The sequence below is a fragment of the Capricornis sumatraensis genome, chromosome 4 (genome assembly GCF_032405125.1).
Source record: "Capricornis sumatraensis isolate serow.1 chromosome 4, serow.2, whole genome shotgun sequence".
Classification (NCBI taxonomy): Eukaryota; Metazoa; Chordata; class Mammalia; order Artiodactyla; family Bovidae; genus Capricornis; species Capricornis sumatraensis.
The window spans coordinates 146,616,094-146,640,206 of NC_091072.1; the positions used below are offsets into that span (position 1 = coordinate 146,616,094).

The following is a 24,113-nucleotide window of genomic DNA, read 5'->3' on the forward strand; positions in this document are numbered from 1 at the left end:
GAAGCCTGAATGATTTAGGGGTTACCTGGTGCTGCAGTGACAAAATTGCAGACTTGAGAGCCTCTCTCATATAGCAGATTTTCTCCTCAAATATCTGCCCAGTAAACACACTGTCAGTGGCAGAAGGCCAGAGAACTGTGTCAAACACCTTGGAAACAGAGTGGATCTTCCCTCATCCTCCTGACGGCTGAGCTACCAAAACAATCAGGTTTTCAATTATAAACTCTGAAAGCCCATAACACAGGGGCAGAGAAATCAGAGGTAGACTGAGTGCTACAAATACTGCCACCCAGACTTGTGACAGCTCAACTCTAGCTAGTGTTTAGACATTTGGGTGATCTAAGCCCCTCCTCCCACTTGCTTAACAAAACAGAATATGAATCCTTTTAGGTGTTAGAAAATGTATCTGGGATATCTTATTTTCTTATGCATCATTTCTCTCATTCAGTTAAAAATTGCATGGCATGTAAAGAAATGGATGACATGACAAATTTAAAACTTGAAAAAAGGAAGGTAAGAGAAGGCAGAGACACACATGCTAGATATGCTGGAGTTAGCAGATAAGGATTTTAACTATGAACAATGTGTTTAGGGGAAAAGGGGAAAGGAAAGAATCAATAGGTGAAAAATGAAAAATGTTAACAAATAATTGTAACTATAAGAAAATCAAAGGAACAGTTGCCAACTGAAAATAAAATATCTAGAATTAAGAACTGAATGAATAGGTTGAAAAGAATTTTAGACAGAACTGAACACAGAATTAGTGTTTTAGAGGAGTCCTAGAGTTGAGAGATGAGGAGGAGGAAAAAGAGAAGGAGGAGAAGGAAAAAGAGGGGGAATAGGAGGAGAAGAGAAACAGAGACAGTGCAGCAGAAGTAATATTTGAAGATAAAATTATTAAGAATCTTTTTAAATGGACGGAAGGCTATGAAAACCTCCACATCTAGTAAAGCTGCAGAAAATCAAAGGAAAATCTGGAATAAATGTGTTTAATACCAAAGAAAGAACAAAAGGAGAGAAAAAGGAACTTGAAGCACATGGGTCAATTAAAAGGAAATGGTAGATACTAACCCAACAATATCAGTAATTGGATTTGCAATCTAATTACAATGGATTAGATACTTCAAATTAAAGCCCCTCTACTAACTGAAAAACCAAGAAAATTCATGTAAAGTCTACCTGCAAGATACTCACATTGTATATGAGAGCAAAGAAAGGTCAAAAGTAAAATGATGGGGGAAACTGTATATACTATGTGAATGCTAGGCTTCTCAGGTGGTGCTAGTGGTAAAGAACCTGCCTGCCAATGTAGGAGACATAAAAGACGTGCGTGCAATCCCTAGGTCAGAAAGATCTCCTGGAGGAGGGCATGGCAACCCACTCCAGTATTCTTGCCTGGAGAATCCCATGGACAGAGGAGCCTGGCTGGCTACAGTCCTTAGCAAAGAGTTGGACATGACTGAAATGATTTAGCAAGCCGCACACATGTGAATACTAACTATAAGAAAGCTGCAGTAGCTATAGCAAGGTCACAGAAAGGAGACTTTAAGGGAGGATGTGCTAATTTAGTTAAACAGGATAATATCATGATTACACGGTGGCACACCCTTAATAAAGATATTACAGATATCAGAATCCAGGGAAGATATCGAAACATAGCTTTGAAATACAGAATAATACTTGACAGAATGAAAAGGAGAAATGGACAAAATAACAATCAACCTGGGGGAACTTTAACAAATCTTTTTCAATACCATGCAGACCAGGCATACAAAATAGAAGGAAGACTATAGTAGACGTAAAACACCACAATCCACACATTTAGCTAAATAACATATAAAGAGCAATGCACCCAATAATGAAAGAATTCACATTATTGTAAATGCACTAGGAACATTTATCAAAAATGACCATATAGTAGGACAAAAGCCTTCAGATAATTGAATTTATACAGAGTATTTACTCTGACCACAGTGTAATTAAATTAAGAATTAATAAGAAAATATGGTTAGCCATCCTTATTGGAGAAATTAAGCAACACCCTTCTGAAACAGTACCTGGGTCTGGGAAATTAAACATTAGAATTTAAATATTAGAAAATATTGTGAAATAGTGATAGCAAAGATATGATATAACTAAATTCTTCTAATGCAACTAAAGTAGTGCTTAAGGGAAATTTATGCCTTAGATTTAGAAAAGAAGAAAGGCTAAAAATGAAAAAACATGTAAGCTTCTATTTAAGAAACTAGGAGAAGAGAAAATAAAGCATAAAGGATACAGAAGTTAGGATTAACAAAGAAAAGAACAAAAATTAATTTTAAAAAAGAAGGTAAGGATGGTGGTAGTGATGGTGGTTTACTCCCTAAGTCAAGTCCTACTCTTGCGACTCCATGGACTGTGGCCCACCAGGCCCCTCTGTCCATGGGATTTTAGGCAAGAATATTGGAGAGGGTTGCCGTTTCCTTCTCCATGGGATCTTCTTAACCCAGAGATTGAACCTGCATCTCCTGCTTTGCAGGTGGTCTCCTGCATTGCAAACAGATTCTTTACCGCTGAGCCACCAGGGAAGCCCAAGGTAAGCATGAGAGAGAAAACAGAGGAAAACCTTTCAAACACGGCTCCTTGAAAACTGATAACCACTGAGCAATACTAAATGAGAACAAGGAGAAAATGAAGTTAACAATACCAAGAGTGAAGAAATGTCATTATAAATCATTCAAATTTTTTGGTCATAGTTTTATTGAGATTAAATTTGCATATCTAGGGTCAGACTTTATTTTTGGGGACTCCAAAATCACTGCAGATGGTGACTGCAGCCATGAAATTAAAAGACGCTTACTCTTTGGAAGAAAAGTTATGACCAACCTAGATAGTATATTCAAAAGCAGAGACATTACTTTGCCGACTAAGGTCCGCCTAGTCAAGGCTATGGTTTTTCCTGTGGTCATGTATGGATGTGAGAGTTGGACTGTGAAGAAGGCTGAGCGCCGAAGAATTGATGCTTTTGAACTGTGGTGTTGGAGAATATTCTTGAGAGTCCCTTGGACTGCAAGGAGATCCAACCAGTCCATTCTGAAGGAGATCAGCCATGGGATTTCTTTGGAAGGAATGATGCTAAAGCTGAAACTCCAGTACTTTGGACACCTCATGCAAAGAGTTGACTCATTGGAAAAGACTCTGATGCTGGGAGGGATTGGGGGCAGGAGGAGGAGGGGACGACCGAGGATGAGATGGTTAGATGGCATCACGGACTCAATGGACGTGAGTCTGAGTGAACTCCGGGCGATGGTGACAGACAGGGAGGCCTGGCATGCTGCGATTCATCAGGTCGTAAAGAGTCAGATACGACTGAGCGACTGAACTGAACTGAACTGAATGTGGATAAATACTCAGAAGATTTTCAGTTTCTCCACAACCTTGCCAACACTTCTTTTTTTTTTTTTTAAATCATAGCCATTTTGAGAGGTGGGAGATGATATCTCTTATGGCTTTGATTTACATTTCCCTGATGACTAATAATGTTGAGCATATTTTCCTATACCTGTTGGCTATTTCTATATCTTCTTTGGAGAAATGTCCATTCAAGCCTCTGACTAATTTTTTAATTGGGTTATTATGGTTTTTTTCTTGTTGTTGTTTTGCTCTTGAGTTGTGGGATTTCCTTATATATTTTGCAAATTGTCTATTTTTGCCTGTTCTTTTGGTGTCATATCCATGAAATCATGAAATAATGTGTATGTATTTGGTGAGGAACTAAATTATCAGATATCTAAAATGTAATTTGTATCTGCTGATGATATTAAAACATCACACACAGTAAAATAAATTCAGATTCAGTAAGGTTATAGATATTCTTTACTCAAATTATAAAATTATTTGAAGAAAATAAAATGATTAAAAGCTATTTTGAGATGAAGAATGGCATCTGAAACACTGCATTAAAGGCAGAATTCATAAAAGTAAAGCATAGTATATTTGATCATATAACCACAGCACATACACAACCCTAAAGACATATGCCAAAAGTGGGGTAAATACTTTCAGTAGTATTTAAGAAAAGCAGTAAGTGGTGTTAATTTGTAGAGAGTTCCTATAAAAAAATGAAATTTTAAACACTCTGGAGAAAAAAATATAAACGATGATGGAAGATATCTTAAAGATATCTGAAATACTTTTAAGTATTTACTTGCTTATCATGTCCACATTCCACAACAAATACACACACATATATACCCCTGAATGAAAGTTCCAGGGAAGGACCTTGCATATCTTATTTACTCCATGTTTCTGCTATTAGGATGGTGATTGCACATTCACCATTCAACAAGAATGCATGGAGAAGCTTTCCTAAATACCACGATGGGGCTTGATAAATATTTATTGAATGAATAAGTAGATGAATAAAATTCAATGAAATAGAATTTCTTTAAATTCATGGTAATCAGCAAAACAGTAAAGCAAATATAAATTAATGGTAATGTTTTCTGATAATAAATGGTGCAAATTAAAAGTAATTAGTGCATTAGCACAGAATTAATTTATATTCAAATTTCCACTCATGCAAAGTTTTAAATGTTTTTCTTAAATTTATTTTTGGCTGTACTGGGTCTTGGTGCTGCACATGGGCTTTCTCTAGTTGTGGTGCACAGGCTTAGTTTTTCCATGGCATATGGAATCTTCCTGGGGTGTGTGCAGGTGTGTGCTGTTTCTTCAGTCGTGTCCAACCCTGTGTGACCCAATGGACTGTAGCCTGCCAGGCTCACCTCTTCATGGGGTTCTCCAGGCATGAATACTGGAGTGAGTTCCCATGCCCTCCTCCAGAGGATCTTCCAGACCCAGGGATCAAACCTGCATCTCTTATATCTTCTGCACTGGCAGGCAGGTTCTTTACTGCTTCCTGGACAGGAGATCAGACTCATGTCCTCTGCATTGGCAGGTAGATTTTTAACCACTGGACCACTCGGGAAGCCCCACTTATGCAATTTTCAATGGACAATTATTAAATGAATTCTAAGCTACTGTTATGTGTTATTCAGTATGGCATTGGTCAGGCAAAGGTTGCTATAAAGAGAGAAAACTCTTAAAAAATGGAATATATTTAAAAAAGTCAGAAAAAAAAAAAGCTACCTAGTAAGGCAGACATGCCTGCAGTAGACTTAAATAAATTTTCTAAGAAAGATATGTATTTAGAGGAAGCAAAAATAACCAAAAAAAAAGACACAAAAGAATTGTAAGTGAAAGAAATACACATAAGTTCAAAAAACACAAGAAAATGGAAGTGTAAATGGTTCTTGTCATAAAATATGAGAACTTGTGTATTCTCTCCACATCATCCTACCAAACTTTCTACCCACTTCATGCAGAGAACCTCTGAAAAAATGATGGCATGGCCTCTGGGGGTGATTGCTCACTTTCAGGGTCAGAGACTTCCCCACAACCCATTTTATGGTGCTTTATTGTCAAAAAAATATCATATATAAAAGTCCAATAGTTTAACACTACTTTGTCCTTTGAATGAAAAGACAAAGAGATGAAGAAACAGAGGCAAGGAAAGGGACAAATCTCTGCTTTTGAAATATCTATCTCATTTAGTTTAATCCAGCTCATTCTCTCATTTGTAGATTTCAAGCAATGCCCAACATATCATTCAAGGTATTCCTGAATGGGGTGTGTGTGGAAGGTGGGGAATAAGAGAGAGAGAAATGTTGAAGGAAGTAAGGTGCTATGGTTTGACTATTTGTCACCCCACCAACTTTTTTTTTTTAATTCCAATTCCCAGTGTAATGGTATGAAGCGGTGGAGCCTTCTCAAACTCTTCCAAAAAGGATGAAAGGAACACTTCCAAAGCCATTTGAGGAGGCCAAGATTATCCTGATACCAAAACCAGACAAGGACACCACAAGAAAAGAAAATACTGGCTAATATCCCAAATAAATATAGATGCAAAAATTCTCAACAAAATATTAGAAAACCAAATTCAACAATACATGAAGAGAATACTGGACAACCCACTCCAGTATTGTTGCCTGAGAAATCTAAGACAGCGGAGCCTAGCAAGCTATAGTCCATTGGATAGCAAAGTATCAGACACAACTTAGCGACTAAACAACAACAATAATAACAACACCAAGATCAACAGAGATTTGTTCCAAGGGTGCAAGGATGGCTCAATATTCACAAATTAACCGATGTGATACACCAAATAAGATAAAGGCAAAAAAATCATATCCTTTCAACAATATATTTGACAAAATTCAACAGCCATTTATGATACAAAAGATCTTTACAAAGTAGGTATAAAGGGATTATTCCTCAACACAATAAATATCATATGACAAACCCTCAGCAAACTCCCTACTCAACTGTAAAGAGCTGAAAGCTTTTCTTCTGAGATCAAACACAAGGCAAAAATGCCTACTCTTATCACTTTTATTCAACATAGTTTTGGTAGTTCTAGTCAGAATCATCAAGCAAGCAAAAGAAAATAAGACCATCCAAATCTGAAATGAAGAGTCAAAACTGAGACACTATCGAAAACTTTAGACATTGTGAAAGATATTGAAGAAGGCACAAATAAACTGAAAGATATTCTGTGCTCATGGATTGGAGGACCTAATATTGTTAAAATGCTCATACTACACAAAGCAACCTACAGATCCACTACCATCCTTATCCAAATTTCAGTGAAAATTTTCAGAGATATGGAACAAACGATTCTAAAATTTGTGTGGAACCACAAAAGACCCTGAATAGCCAAAGAAATCCTGAGAAAGAATGATAGAAGTGTCATGCTTCCTGATTTCACACTATATAACAAAGCTGTGTTAATCAAACAGTATGGTATTGCTCTAAAAATGGACACAGAAATCACTGGAACAGAATAGAGATCCCAGAAGTAACCCCAAATATATGTGGTCAATCAATTTATGACAAAAAAGTAGAGATTATACCATCGGGAAAGGCTTGTCTCTTCAAAAATGGTGTTGGGAAAGCTGGACAGTTACATGCAAAAGAATGAAACTGGAAATTTCTTACACCATTCACAAAAATTAACTCAAAATGGATTAAAGACTTGATCATAAGTCCTGAAGCCATAAAAGTCCTAGAAGAGGGGCTTCCCTTGTGGCTGTGGTAAAGAATCCACCCACCAATGCAGGAGACTCAAGTGTGCTCCTTGACCCAGGAAGATCCCACATCCCACAGCCCATTGGCCACAACTATTGAGCCTGTGCTTTAGAGCCCAGGAATGGCAACTACTGAGCCCACGTGCCACAACTACTGAAGCTCAGTTCCCTCCAGCCTGTTCTCCTCAAGAAAAGAAGCCACTTCAATAAGAAGCCTGTGCAATGCAATGAAGAGTAGCCCCTGCTCACTGCAACTAGAGAAAAGCCCATGCAGCAACAAAGACCCAGCACAGCCAAAAATAAATAAATTTTAAAAATTATTTTAAAAAAAATCCTAGAAGGAAAATTAGGATGAAAAGTTCCTGACGTCAATCATCATGAGGATATTTTGGGTTTAATGTCAAAAGCAAAAGCAACAAGAGCAAAAATAAGCTTTGAAACTATAGAAAACTAAGAAACTTCTGCACAACAAAGGGAAAAGGTCAACAAAATGAAAAGGTAATTTATGGAGTTGGAGAAAATTTCTGACAAGGGTTAATATTCAAAATACTTAAAGAATTCATACATCTCAATAGCAAAAGCAAACCAACAAACAATCTCATTAAAAAATGGGCAGAGGACATGAATAGACATTTTTTTTTTCAAAGAAGACATAAAGCAGGCCAACAGGTACATGAAAAGGTGCACAATGTTATGTCATTAGAAAAATGCAAATCAAACTATAACAGGGTAATATCTCACATCTGTTAGAATGGCTTTTATCCAAAAGACAAGAAATAACAGGAGTTGGTGAAAACGCAGAGAGAAGGCAAACCTTGTGCACAGTTGGGCAGGGAGGGGGGAATGTAAGTTGATGCAGCCCCTATGGAGAACAGTATTGAGGTTCTCCAAAAATTAAAAATAAAACTGTCATATGGTTCATCAATTTCACTTCTGGGTATTTATCTGAAAGAAACAAAATACCAACTTGAAAAAACTATGTGCAACCAAATGTTCATTGCAGCATTATTTACAATAGCCAAACAACATAGGTCTTCACTGATGGATAAATGGGTAAGGAAAATGTAATATGTACAACCAACAAAAAGAAGAAAATCCTGCCATGTGTAGCAACATGGATGAACCTAGAGGGCATTATGCTAAGTGAAACAAATACCATTTGATCTAATTTATATGTGGAATCTTAAATCAAATTTAAAAAAAAGTGGGGGGGGCAGTTCAGAGATGCAGAGAACAGTGTGGGGATTGCCAGAGGTGGATTGATGTGGGCAAAACAAGTGGAGGTAGTCAAAAGGTACAAACTTGCAGTTCTAAAGTGAATTCCATGAAGATGTAATGTACAGCATGGTGACTACAATGAATTCTGCATTGTATACTTGAAAGTTGGTAAGAAAAATTCTCCTTAAAAAATTGTAATGATATATGGTGATGGATATTACTAGACTTATTGTGGTGATCATTTACCAATATACAGAAATATATAAGCATTACATTTTACACCTGAAACTAATATAATGTTATGTGATATATCCAAATTAAACTCTAAATCACAGGGTTGAAACATGGATTAAATTAGCTCCATCCTAACGTTATTTTGTGGACCCAACTTAAACTCATCACTTAGACATTTTAAAATATAAAATCTCACTACTGACATCCTACAGGGTTGGGACAGACACACAGAAACAGACAGTAAGTCACCTTCACACGAGATATAGGCTTCCTCCTTGGGAGAGCAGGAAGTGTAATTCCAAGGGTCAGAAGGACACTGCCAGAGAGAGTTATCAGTTTTCCGACACCGGATTCCATTCACCCACTGGGGTCTAGAACCTTCTCTAAGAGCAACAGAAGGGTTGAGACTTCCACGGTCCCCACAGCCAAGCTGTCTGCAGATGATGGACATGGTGACATCATCCATGGGGTTGCGGCAGACACTGCCCCAGGTCCCGTTGTAGAAAACTTCCAGCCACCCAGCACACTGCTGGTCCTCACTCACCATCCTGAGGGCCAGGAACTCTGAGATTGAAAGGGAGGAAACAGGACACAGTGAGCATTCCACTCAGTGCTCCGGGTTTTCCTCTTTCCCAGAAATCGTGAACACTCACCCTGACCCAGCTGAGGAGATACCCACTAGGTGACAAGACTGAAATCTGTCTCCCTTTTACTTGGCTTTGTCCATTAATGTCTGTCTTTCTATTTCTACCACAATGATGTAGTGAATACAGAGAGAAAGGCCAACATAGGCACCTGCAGGGAAGGGCCCTGAGCCTTGTTTCCTGAAAAAACCTGTAAGAGAGCACGTGAAAGGGATGTGGGTAGTGGAGAAACAGGCAGAATGGTGAACCCACAAATGTCTATGTTCCAGTCTTTCAATCCGGTGAATGTTGCCTTATATTTCAAAAGGCATTTTACAGGCATTATTAAGACAAGAAACTTGGGAGCTTGGGATGGTGAGACTAACCTGCAAGATTGTGAATAAATCATATAAACCCAATCTAATTATCCCTAAAATGGAATACTCTTCCTGAGTGTGGTTAGAGGAAGATGAGAAGTCTGAAGAATGGTCAGGGGAGGGAATGTTGTCTGAAGAAGGAGATGGGCTCCAAGCCAAGGAATGAGGCCACATAGAAACCAGAAAAGGCTGGGAAAAGAGTCTTCCCCAGGGCCTCCAGGAAGAATGCAGCCCTGTGGACATGGGCATGTTGGTCTGCAGAGACCCTTGTCAGACTCCTAGGGTACAGAACTGAACGGAGTAAATCTGTGCTTTCATTACAACGTCAACAGGCTCTCCAGACTGTACTACCACAGGGAACTGAAGAGAGAGCCCTGCTTTCATGTGGAAACTGTGAGAAACGGCTCTGCCGGGAAACACTGGTGAGAAGAAAGGACCAGAATCTCAGCTGCTGCAGGAGGAAGTGAAAGCGCCTCATCTTCACATCTGCTGGAAACACAGGCTCCTTGGGAGGAAGCCTTCTTCTCTGGTCCTTTCAGCATCTCTCCCTCAGGGCTCAGATCCCCGTCCTCCAGGGCCCCACCCCTCCCCCAAACTGTGGACAGTGTGCAGCTCAGACCTGAGCAGATGACCCCTGCGTCCTGCTTGTGTCTGCAGTCATGCCGCCCCCAGCCCCGGGAAGGGCACTTCCACACGTGGGACTCCTTTCCTGTGCAGTTCAAGTCATCCAGCCAGATGGGCCCTGATCCTGCCCCGAAGTGAGCAGACCTCGTGGCATTGAGGGCTTCTCCACAGCCCAGCTGCCTGCACACCACGCGGGCATCATCCAAGTCCCAGCCGTCATCGCAGATGGTGCCCCAGGAGTCCTGGTCAAGGATCTCCACTCTCCCGGCGCAGTGACCGCCCCCGTCCACCAGGCGGAGCCGTCTGCTGTCTGAGGAGAGAGAAATCGGACAATGGGGCGGTGACCGAGGCGGTGACCCGGGCGGGTGGGCGGGGTGGGGGGCGGTGGTTAAGCGCCTTCTGTCCAGTAGGACCCTCACCTGAGCAGTAGGGGGCGCTCTCCTCTGAGGCCGCAGAGCCTGTTGGTTCAGGGAGAGAGTCGCTGCAATGGGGCAGCACCTGGGTCTGGTTTCCTGCAGAAATAGCAATGATCAGAGAGACATGAGTTAAAGCAAACTCCGGGAGATAGTGAAGGATAGAGAAGCCTGGCGTGCTGCACTCCAGGAAATCGAAAAGAATTGGACACAACTTCCAGTAGTCATGTATGGATGTGAGAGTTGGACTGTGAAGAAGGCTGAGGGCCAAAGAATTGATGCTTTTGAACTGTGGTGTAGGAGAAGACTCTTGAGAGTACCTTGGACTGCAAGGAGATCCAACCAGTCCATTCTGAAGGAGATCAGCCCTGGGATTTCTCTGGAAGGAATGATGTTAAAGCTGAAACTCCAGTACTTTGGACACCTCATGCAAAGAGTTGACTCATTGGAAAAGACTCTGATGCTGGGAGGGATTGGGGGCAGGAGAAGGGGACGACAGAGGATGAGATGGCTGGATGGCATCACTGACTCGATGGATGTGAATCTGAGTGAAGTCCGAGAGTTGGTGATGGACAGGGAGGCCTGGCGTGCTGCGATTCATGGGGTCGCAAAGAGTCGGACACGACTGAGCGACTGAACTGAACTGAAATGAGCGACTTTATGGCAGCACATAATCTTTGCTGTTACATTCACTGAGAAGTGAGGTCTGTGCCTTCTTCCCTTAAAGTTCTGCTGAACTTCGTGAATTCCTAGTAAGTAATGCTGCTGCTGCTAAGTCGCTTCGGTCGTGTCCGACTCTCTGCGACCCCATAGACGTCACCCCACGAGGCTTCTCTGTCCCTGGGTTTCTCCAGTCAAGAATACTGGAATGGGTTGCCATTTCCTTCTCCAATGCATGCATGCATGCCAAGCCGCCCCAGTCATGCCCGACTCTGTAGTGATAGAAGGGAGTTAAGATAAAGTTGCTTGACTCTCAGCACTAGGTCTGAAAACTCATGCAGCCTCGTGTGAAATCACTGAGGACCTTTGCTTTAGGGCAAGTCTGCCCTGTTGAGACTTTTGTCCTGAGGAGATTGTCATATGCAGGTCTCTCTGGTCGCTCAGTTCAACCCAGCTGACCTCCCAGCTGCCAGGCTTTCCTCATGAACCATCCTGGGTCCCCAGCCCAGTGTCCTCCAATGATGTCAGCCCCAGCTGATACTGGGCTGCAACCTGATAAGACTCCAAGACAATACAAATCGGAGCACTTCCCAAATTCCTTCCCAAACTCCAGGAAACCATGAGCAAAAGTAAAAAGGGGTTTTAAGATGCTAAGTTTTGTGGGAAATTTGGTTAGGCAGCAATAGTAACCAAACACTTATAATTAGCATATTACTAACTATTTACTGAAGACAAACGAAGTGTTTGTTTTCAGAAGAAAAGTATATGCATTTTTATATGCATATATTTGTATATGCAAATTTGTATATGCATGTATACCAAGGAATGAGGCCACTATACAAATAGTATAAATTTGTGTATGCATATGCAGAGCATCTTTATCCATAATGGTGCAAATTTGGAATGCCACCTAAAATATGTGACATTGCTTTTGGAACAAAGTAACAGGCAGAACCTAGAAGGGATGGAGGAGGCTATTAGCAGAAGCCTGATGGGCTTGGGCAATGCTGTCAATGAGGATTGAAAGGAAGTGAGGAAATACATTTGGGGCTGAAGGAAAAATATATGGTGATATTTATGCAAAATAAAATGGTTGCCATAAGTGACTAGATTTTGAAGTACTTTGTTACCAGGCAACAATAACCAGAAACACCTTTCTTCAGTCTCAGTAACTATAGAGCAAAACAAGCAAAGCCAGTCACTAAATATTTAGAACATTTGAGTGGGGTGATTTAACAAACATACCTCTCAAAACTAGAAAATACACCTTATTCCAAGCACTTACAGATCATTTTCCAAGGCTGATCATATATTTTACAAAAAGTGAGATCCAAAAAATTTTCAAAGGGTAAAATAATTAAAAATATGTTTTTTTTATTAAAGTAGAATTAAGCTAAAAACAAAAGACAAATAGTAAAATCTTCTGTTGTTTGTTTAGTAGCTAAGTCATGTCTGACTCTTTTGCAGCCTCTAGGGTTGTAGCTCATCAGTCTCCTCTATCCATGGGATTTCCCAGGCAAGAATACTGGAGTGGCTTGCCATTTCCTTCTCCAAAAACCTTCTGTAGTGAGATATAATTTTCATGCATAAAATACACATATTTTGAGTATGTTTTCATGAGTTTTGACAGTTGCATGTGCCAGCATAACCATTACCACAGTTAAAAGTCAGAATATATAACATTATTCACAAAGTTCCTATATGCCTCTTGCAACCAATAAAACCCCCACAAACCCAGATCTAGGCAAATACTGATTTGTCTTTTATCATAAATAGATTAGTTGTGTTTTTTGAGAATTTAATAAAATCATACAGTATGTAATCCCTTTTAGATGGTTTCTTTCACTTAGCATGCTTTGAGATTTTCTGTGTAGTTGGATTTATGAGCAGCTTTTTCTTTCTATTGTTAAAGTCTTACATTATATGAATATGCCAAAGAAAGTTTTCCTTTCTCTCATTAAAGAAAATTAGAGTGGCTTATATTTTTTACTCTTTTAAATAAACATGTCTGATTTTTCAGCCTAAATTTTTTGTGGACATCTTTTCATCCCTCTTGGGTAACAGAAATTTTGGGTGACATAGAGTTGCTAAGAAATGTTTTCTGTTACGTTATCATCAGCAATGTATAAAGGTTCTAGTGGATCAATAACCTTCTCCAAACTTGGAATTGTCAGTCTCCTTAATTGTAGCCAGTCTAATTTGTGAATTTACATCTCATACTTTTTTAAATTTGAATTTCTTTTACTAACTAATGATATTTGGTATCTTTTCATTTACTTATTGGCCATTTGTATATAATCTTCGGGAAAGTGTCTTTCTTAATATTTTGCCCATGCTTAAACTGGATAGTTCTTTCCTTATTTTTCTGTTATAAAATTTTCACTTATTCTTGTTACAAATCCTTTGTTAGATATATGTATTGCAATTAATCTCTCCCTATCAGTTGAATGCCTTTTCATTTTCTTAATTTTTTTTTCAAAAAGCAAAAAGTTTTAATTTTAATGAAAATCACATCTCAGTTTTTAATGGTTAATGTCTTATCTGACTTAGGAAATGTTTGCTTACTCCATAATCATAATAATTTTTCTTATATTTTCTTCTACCAGTTTCATAATTAATTTTTATATGGGAATAACCATTTATTTGAGCTACCCTGATGGACTGGGGTTTTTCTTCAGGGTGAGGATGGGGGGAATGGCGCTTATGATGTGAAATAAGGATCACAGTTCATTCCCCCCAATGCAGATATTCAATTAGCAGATCGTTTTTTGAAGAGAATGTATTTTCCCCTTTGAAATATCTCTATGCTTTTGTAGAATTTCAACACATACATGGGTTTGGGTCTGTTACTGAACTTTATTGTGCTCTGTTGATCTATTTAGCTATTCTTATTCCATAGCCATGTTGCTGTGGATATGTAGTAGGAAACTTGAAGTTAGCATACTTCTTTTGGGCCCTTCTTTTTCAAAATTGTTTTGTCCATTCCACTTCTTGCACATTTAAAGAAATGTTTAGAATTTGCTTGTAAAGTTCTACAAAAATATTGCTTGGGTTTTTATTAGGATGAGATTTAGTTTGTATATTAAGTTAAGAGAATTGACAGCCGTTTAAGTTTTCTAATCCATGAACATGGTATATGTCTTTATATTTTTAGATGCTCTGTGACTTTCAGTGCAAGCCGTTTAGATATTTTAAGTTTCTTCCTACATATTTAATAGTTTTCATACTATAATAAATGGGATTTCCCCCTAGATTTTGCTAGTATAAAGAAGTACCACTTATGTCTGATTTATGCTTCATTGGTCACTAGTGAAGACAGTCTGTCTACATGAATGAACTATATCTAAGTCATCAATCTGCAACCCTAAGCAATGTGAAAATGCTGGTTCTGCATCTGACCAGCAGTTTGAAATTTTAAACAGCACACTAAATAATCATTTAGTTATTCCACTTTATTCAATATTTTTTCTGCTACTTTTATTGATTTTTTACAGTTTAACTATAATGTTTCTAAGAAAAGGTCTTTTTCATAAGGGTTATAAGGTGACCTATTAGTTTTATCAGCTTGAGTTTTCAAGCCTCTCCCCAAGTCAGAAACTGTTCATTTAAATACACTTTTTCCCACCCTCTCCCTCTCCCTCTCCTCTCCTAGATATTTTTATGTTAGTGTAGATGCATAAATCACATAGGATATACTCTTTCTTTTATACTCATTTTTAACCACTGATTCTCTTTAATTTGATCTACTCTGTTGTAGATGCTATCTGTTGCATTTTTCCCCATTTCATTATTAAACTTTTCAGCACCAGAATTTCTGTTTGGTTCTTTTTAGGACTTTGCTTTGTTAAACTTCTCATTTTTTCATCTATTGTTTCCCTGATTTCATTGAATTGCCTTTCTGTCTTTTCTTACAGCTCATTCAGTTTCCTCAAAGTAGCTGTGTTGGATTCTTTACAAGCTAGATTGCGAAGATCCATGTCATTGACATGTGTCTTTGTCAGTTTTGAAAAGTTACTGTTACTCTTTGGTGATGACAACTTTCTTTAGTTCTTTAAGTTCCTTGAAATTTTGCTTTGCTGCTTTTGCCTGAGATGTAGCAGACACCACATTAAATCTTTACTGATTACCTTCAGGTGGTATATACTGTTCTCTGACCTTGTATAGACTCACTCTACATTTCTTGCTTCCTCTTATAGAAAATACCTTAAGTTTTTATGTCTTCTTTGGTCCTTAAAACTCAGCAGGCTGCTGGAAACCTCTCTTTTGTTTTGCAGAATGTTGTGCTACAGCTGAAGCCTGTGGTTACCTCCCTGCCACAGACCCTAGTCTGTTTTTGGAGATCACTCCAATTACTGGAGTTTGCTTTCATCTCCATACTTGGAAACACATAAAAGCAGCTGTTAGAAAAGTGGCAGTAAAGATGATTTACTAAAGATTTAGTACCTTCAAGGACTTGGAGTACCTACGGGCCCAGGAAGACAGATCTTTGGGTGACATTCTCCTAGAGGCTTGTGGATGGGCTTCCTGCTGTAGCCCTGAGTGTAGTCGCAGGAACTGCATCCCTTTTACATTTTTTGACCTTCTTAATGATCTTTCATATTTCCTCTCTCCCCTCAGTCACAGAGGTTCAGCCCCAGAACTCTGGGTGCTGCTGGAGGGAAACTGGTTTCCCCAGCAATATCAAGTGGGCACTAACTCACTACTTTCCCTTTCGCCCATGAGAGAGGCCCCACTAGCTAGTTCAAATTTATGCTGTGTCACCTTGGGGTAAGGAGCAGCACTGGCAAAATCCTTTAATCATCTTCAATAATTCAAACTTACTTTTTTGGCTCCAACAGAGTAATGAAATCTCCCTTCAGGAATCCTGGACTTCTGACAATTTCTATAGGTATTCAACCAAATGAGCACTCACCATGTTTTTCCATGTTTTCCCTGACCATGGCCCAGGGGGCTGGGACCGCTTCACTAGCTCCTGCTGGCTCCAGTCTGTACCAATGTCTACCTGACTATTACTGGATGCCCAGGTGAGTGACGATCTTTCTGGTCCTTTGATATAAGTTGTGGGATCCAAAAACTTTCAAAGAGGGACTTTTAATCATGGATATACGGTTAATTAGTTGTTAAAAAGAGAAGCAAATAAGAAGGAAGCAAGCCACCATGATGCTGACATCACTCCTTCTTTGCCAAGACTTTTACACAATTAGCTGAAGTACAGAAATTCTTTGAATAGTTCCATTTGAAATGACATATGGATGAATAGAAAATCTGAATAATTCTGATTTATTAAAAATACTGAATTTGTAGTTAAACCTTTCTACTATAACTTCAAAACAAAACAATTTCAAGTTCAGGTGTATTTCAAAATAGTTAATAATGTTGTGTGAAATGGAAATTTCCTGAATTTGAATGAATGTCTTAAGAAATGGAGAAGGCAATGGCACCCCACTCCAGAACTCTTGCCTGGAAAATCCCATGGATGAAGAGCCTGGTAGGCTGTAGTCCATGGGGTCTCTAAGAGTCGGACACGACTGAGCGACTTCCCTTTCACTTTTCACTTTCATGCATTGGAGAAGGAAATGGCAACCCACTCCAGTGTTCTTGCCTGGAGAATCCCAGGGACGGGGGAGCCTGGTGGGCTTCTGTCTATGGGGTCGCACAGAGTCGGACATGACTGAAGTGACGTAGCAGCAGCAGCAGTCTTAAGAAATACATACTGAGGTTATCAGGTAAAGGAATCTGATGGGTATAGAAATTCTCACATGGTTCAGTGGGGGAAAATCCCTGACTGAGGTGTATTTGCTTATACATTGTTCACTATGATTATGCCTAAATAGCTATATTTACTTAAAATATGTATTCTCCTTTATGCTTCTTGCCCTGATCTGAAATATGAATGAATAATTACAAAACCCGTATTTCATCATGAAATATCTAACTTTTGAAGTCAGTTTTCCATCCCTCTCTGCTCTTGGAGACACGTCATTCCAAGAGCATCCTGTGTACCAGTAACCCTTCACTTTCTCTCACCTGAGCAGATCACAGAGGCTGTGTTGCCATGGGAACAGTCAGAACCACCCAGGGCAGTCACAGGGCAACTCCATAGGAAAGACTCAGCCCCCAAGCAGTGAAATCGGACTGTTGAGATCTGGTCATCTCTGCCCACCAAGTGTGGTCCTCCGGGGGTGGAGATGGCGACTCCACAGCCGAGCTGTCGACAGACAACATTGGCATTGGCCAGAGTCCAGTGGGAGGCACAGAGCGCTCTCCATCGTCCAGAAATGTTCATCTCCACCTGCCCCTCACACTGAGAGGAGCCATTTGTCATGAGCCGGATTTCTGAGTACGCTGGTAGAAGAAGACAGAGTTTCATCAAAATCACATGACTTTCTCACCTGAGCAGGGTGTTCACAGAGGTGAAAGGCCTGACCTGCATCTCACCTGAACAGACAACCTGAGCAGCTCCACTGTGGTGACAAGTGCCCCCTGGACAGGGCACTCTGGGGCAGGACCAGAGCTCAGGCTCCTCCCCTTCACACCTGAACTCTTCAGCCCAGAACTGGCCATCAGACTCTCTGAAGGGCATGTGTTTCAGGACAGACACAGCCTTGCTGCACCCCAGCTCTGCACAGATGACCTGGGCAGTGGGGAGTGTGAAATTCCCATCAGACACTGGGATCCATTCTTTTCCAGAATGTACTTCTACACGCCCTGAGCAGGGTCTATCCCCTCCAAACAGACGCACAGATCCTAAGATAAAAATAATGACAAACACAGTGAGCGTTCATTTTCCTTGCTTGCAAATTGAAAACAATATGTCACAGGCAATGGTGTGAAAACTTTCCAGGAGTTGAGCACAAACTGAGAATTTAACAGTTAGTGTCAGAGTTGCATTTTCATGACCAAGTTTCTAAAGAGAAACCCAGAAGCAGGGTCAATTTGGAATGACTGGATCCCAGCAAGGTATACTTTGAGGTTGGTTAGAGATGTGAATTCCTTATCTAAGGTCCAGGAAACTACAGGGACCAAGGCAGATCATCTGTAATGGCTGAATACCAGGAACATAGATTTAATTTTGGTTGGAGAAGTTTCTCATTTAGGAGCCTGGGATCTACAGAGCCCAAGAAAACAATGCATAATGTGTGGCACTCAAACTTGAGTATAGAGACATGAAGAGTAGAACCAAACCAGAGCAAAATGGCTATGAGAGTGCAGAGATCTATCCTTTAGACAAAGTTAGAAAGCTTTTCTGAGACTTTCTGCTTCTAGTCTAATCAGATTTTTCCCCCACGAGCCACTCCTCAAGTGACTTGGAATACAGAAAATTGTATAGGCTGGATCCATTAGTGCATGCCAACCTGTAAACAGATAATGGCTCAAGAGAAGAAATACTTACATAATAACTAATCCACTTTCAAAGTAACAAATTTTATTTTTCTGATAATTTTTGATGACAAAATACTCCAAGAATTTCTTAGATGACCTAAATAGGGGAAATGATGAGTCTGTTCTGTTAAGTAAGCTCAGAGAGAAAAAGGACTTGATATATGAAGCTCAAAAGTTCATAGGTAGGTAGAACCAAGACTTGCTATAATTAATTTACCAAAATTCAAACACAAAGATAATTTTGAAAGCATTAAAAGAAAAATGACTTGTTACATATTAGGGAGTTTCTGTCATAAAGCAGATTTCTCAGCAGAAACCTTGCTGGCCAGAAAGCAGGGTAACATATACAAAGCATTTAGTGAAAAAAATCTGCCAATAATCAACTCTTTATCTAGCAAACTGTCCTTTAAAAATGAAGAGAGTGTTTTTTTAATTTTAAAAAAGCAAAAACTGAGGGGTTTCATCACCACTCATCTTGTCTTGCCTCTCATTAGTAAAGATAAATATAAAGAGAAGTACAGAATACTGATATATTGTAATCTCAGCACGTGATTTTAACCATGTTTTGTAAATCAAAAGTCAAACACAGCAAGAATAACTATAATCACAGAAATTTGCTGGTGGAAAAAGAATATGTAAAGAAATAAAATCTGACGTCAATGATATAAAGTATTGCGGAGATAGTAAAATACAGAGTTTCCATTTGCTATCAAATTTAATTTGTTACCTTAATTGTACTTAACTTCAGTTATGGACTATTATAGCTATCAATTGCTTGATACAAGTTCCCAGGTAACCACAAGTAAAAGTTTAGTGGATAACAAGATAAGGAGAAAAGAGTCAGAGCATAGCACTATGAAAAGTCACTTCACAAAGAAAGCAACGGAAGAACAAGAGAACTACAAAAGAGACAGAAAACAGTGAACAAAGTAGTAACAACAAGTCCTGACCTTTCAATAATGATTTTAAATGTAAATGTATTAAACCTTCCAAATGAAAAATGATGAGTGGCCTGAGTAGATTAAAAAACAAGACCCAACTACATACATTAGATTTCACGACACACATAGGATGAAAGTGAAGAGGTAGAGAAAGAGATTCCATGCAAATAGTAATCAAAAGAAAGCAAAGTCAGGCCAAAGAGAAGTTAAGCCAAAACCATCACAGGAGACATAATGATTAAATAGTTCAATAAGAATCGATAACCCATGTTATTACATATATATTCAATATATGCCCCCAACATCAAAAAATGTAAATAAACAAAGCCAACATTAACAGATCTTAGGGAGAAATAAAAGCAGCACAAAAATATCCCACTGTTTATAATGGATGGATCGTTCAGACAGAAAATCAATAAGAAAGCAACAGAACTGAGCAACACTATAGGCTAAATGGCATTACCAGACACATAGTGCCCATTGACCCAATACACTGACCCAGAGAGCACATTTTTATCCAATGTATAGAAAAATACACATTCTTCTCAGTGACACATGAAATATTCTCCAGGACATGCTAGGTCACAAACAAGCCTCAGAAAATTTAAGAATATCAAAATAATTCCAAGTGTCTTTGCTGACCATAATGGTAGCGAGAAATGAAGAATGAAAAGAAAACAGGAAAAATTCAGAAATACATGAAAGCTAAATGCCACACTCATATTTTGAGGCTTTTCTCTATTTATATACAGAATGCTATTGAGATTTTGGTAGGGATTGCATCAAGTCTATAGATTACTTTGAGCACTGTAGACATTTTAGCAATATTAATTCTTTCAATCTATTAACACAGAATGATTTTCCAATTATTTGTGTCTTTTTAATTTTTTTCATGCAGGTTTAACGTATTAAACATTTTATAATTTTAAAAGAAACTGACATTTAGAAAAAAAAAAGGTAGAAGATGAAAGTAGGGAGCAAGAAAGCCATTATTTGGAGAGCTCCCAGTTGGAGAAAACTAAGATCATCGCATCCAGTCCCATCACTTCATGGCAAATAGATGGGAAAACAATGGAAACAGTGACAGACTTTATTTTGGGGGGCTCCAAAATCACTGTACATGATGACTGCAGCCATGAAACTAAAAGATGTTTGCTCCTTGGAAGAAAAGCTATGACCAATCTAGACAGCATATTAAAAATCAGAGACATTACTTTGCTGACAAAGGCAATGGAAACCCACTCCAGTACTCTTGCCTGGAAAATCCCATGGACGGAGGAGCCTGGTAGGCTGCAGTCTATGAGGTCGCTAAGAGTCGGACACTACTGAGCAACTTCCCTTTCACTTTTCACTTTCATGCATTGGAGAAGGAAATGGCAACCCACTCCAGTGTTCTTGCCTGGAGAACCCCAGGGATAGGGGAGCCTGGTGGGCTGCTGTCTATGGGATTGCACAGAGTCGGACATGACTGAAGCGACTTAGCAACAGCAGCATGGTTTATCCAATAGTCATGTATGGACGTGAGAGTTGGACTAGAAACAAAGCTGAGCACAGAAGAATAGATGCTTTTGAACTGTGGTGTTCGAGAAGACTCTTGAGAGTCCCTTGGACTGCAAGGAGATCCAACCAGTCCATCCTAAAGGAGATCAGTCCTGGGTGTTCATTGGAAGGACTGATGCTGAAGCTGAAACTCCCATACTTTGGCCACATGATGTAAAGAACTGACTCATGGGAAAAGACCCTGATGCTGGGAAAGATTGAAGGCGGGAGGAGAAGGGGATGACAAAGAATGAGATGGTTGGATGGCATCACTGACTCAGTGGCCATGAGTAAACTCTGGGAGTTGGTGATGGACAGGAAAGCCTGGCATGCTGCAGTCCATGGGGTTGCAGAGTCGGACATGACTGAGCGGCTGAACTGAAGTTGTGTAAGCCTCAATACTGATAAGACACATAAATATTTTGGGAAAATATTAGTTAAAACAGTTTTTAGCATATTTCATCACCCTCTGCTCCTCCTATCACCTAACCCTGGATTTTGTCATTTCTCCTGCTTTACACAAGTAAGTTCAGTTCAGTTCAGTTCAGTTCAGTCACTCAGTCATGTCCGACTCTTTGCGACCCCATGAATCGCAGCACGCCAGGCCTCCCTGTTCATCACCATCTCCCGGAGTTCACTCAGGCTCACGTCCATCGAGTCCGTAATGCCATCCAACCATCTCATCCTCTGTCGTCCCCTTCTCCTCCTGCCCTCAATCCCTCCCAGCATCAGAGTCCTTTCCAATGAGTCAACTCTTCGCATGAGGTGGCCAAATTACTGGAGTTTCAGCTTCAGCATCATTCCTTCCAAAGAAATCCCAGGGTTGATTTCCTTCAGAATGGACTGGTTGGATCTCCTTGCAGTCCAAGGGACTCTCAAGAGTTTTCTCCAACACCACAGTTCAAAAGCATCAATTCTTCAGTGCTCAGCCTTCTTCACAGTCCAACTCTCACATCCATACATGACCACAGGAAAAACCATAGCCTTGACTAGACGGGACTTTAGTCGGCAAAGTAATGTCTCTGCTTTTGAATATGCTGTCTAGGTTGGTCATAACTTTCCTTCCAAGGAGTAAGCATCTTTTAATTCCATGGCTGCAATCACCATCTGCAGTGATTTTGGAGCCCCCAAAAACAAAGTCTGACACTGTTTCTACTGTTTCTCCATCTATTTCCCATGAAGTGATGGGACCGGATGCCATGATCTTCATTTTCTGAATGTTGAGCTTTAAGCCAAATTTTTCACTCTCCTCTTTTACTTTCATCAAGAGGCTTTTTAGCTCTTCTTCACTTTCTGCCATAAGAGTGGTGTCATCTACATATCTGAGGTTATTAAGATTTCTCCCAGAAATCTTGATTCCAGCTTGTGTTTCTTCCAGTCCAGCGTTTCTCATGATGTACTCTGCATAAAAGTTAAATAAGCAGGGTGACAATATACAGCCTTGACATACTCCTTTTCCTATTTGGAACCAGTCTGTTGTTCCATGTCCAGTTCTAACTGTGGCTTCCTGACCTGCATACAGATTCCTCAAGAGGCAGTTTAGGTGATCTGGTGTTCCCATCTCTGTCAGAATTTTCCACAGTTTATTGTGATCCACACAGTCAAAGGCTTTGGCGTAGTCAATAAAGCAGAAATAGATGTTTTTCTGGAACTCTCTTGCTGTTTCCATGATCCAGCGGATGTTGCCAATTTGATCTCTGGTTCCTCTGCCTTTTCTGAAACCAGCTTGAACGTCAGGGAGTTCACGGTTCACGTATTGCTGAAGCCTAGCTTGGAGAATTTTGAGCATTACTTTACTAGCATGTGAGATGAGTGCAATTGTGTGGTAGTTTGAGCATTCTTTGGCATTTCCTTTCTTTGGAATTGGAATGAAAACTGACCTTTTCCAGTCCTGTGGCCACTGCTGAGTTTTCCAAATTTGCTGGTATATTGAGTGCAGCACTTTCACAGCATCACCTTTCAGGATTTGAAAGAACTCAACTGGGATTCCATCACCTCCACTAGCTTTGTTCATAGTGATGCTTTCTAAGGCCCACTTGACTTCACTTTCCAAGATGTCTGGCTCTAGATAAGTGATCACATCATCATGATTATCTGGGTCACGAAGATCTTTTTTGTACAGTTCTTCCATGTATTCTTGCCACCTCTTCTTAATATTTTCTGCTTCTGTTGGGTCCATACCATTTCTGTCCTTCATTGAGCTCATCTTTGCAACATGATCTTAAACATACAAATGTTTATTGATTTAAAGATGGGTTTGTCAAAAAGGGAAGCAACTGCTATAGAATTGAAGGGTAGGTATATATGTGGGGCTTGTGGCTAGTAAGCTGAAATCATAAAAAGTTTTGAAGCTTAGGAGGGAAACCTAAATGACAATGTATCATTAGTCATCCAAGGAACATATCTTGAAAAGAATCAAAAGGAATCAATTACTTATTTTTTTTTAATTCCCTTGTTTCTGAGTATATGCTGATTATTTATTACTAGAGTTCTTTCTGGTAAAGACTACCTGGTAACGCCTGAATCCAGTCATAAAACTAGACTTCCAAAAAGAAAAATATAACCCATAAAAAATTTTAAATGAGCAATCATTAAAAGCAAATTCAGAAATTACAGAGATGATTTAATTGGCTGATAAGGTCTTTAAACCTCTACTATAAATATACCTACTGAGGCATAAAAACAAAGTAGAGAAAAAAATAAGCAAATGGAGCTTCTAAAGTAAAATACAATATCTGGAATGAAAAATTGTCTGGATTAACTTAACAAGAGACAAGACACTGCAGAATAAAAGAATTGGAAATTCAACACATAGAAATTGACCATCCAAATTGAAGTAGAGAGAGAAAAATATGAGTAGAAATTAGTAGCATGAAGGATAATATCAAACCATGTAAAGTATGTTATTTGGAGATTCAGAATAAGGGATAAGTAGAAAAAAAATTTTTTAATGATAGATGAAAGTTTTCCAAATTTA

General features: G+C 39.4%; 1 pseudogene; it reads right to left on the reverse strand.

Annotated features, from left to right (window-relative positions):
* Nucleotides 1-24,113, reverse strand: part of LOC138077648 (antigen WC1.1-like) — a 58,683-nt pseudogene that overhangs the window by 21,042 nt on the left and 13,528 nt on the right.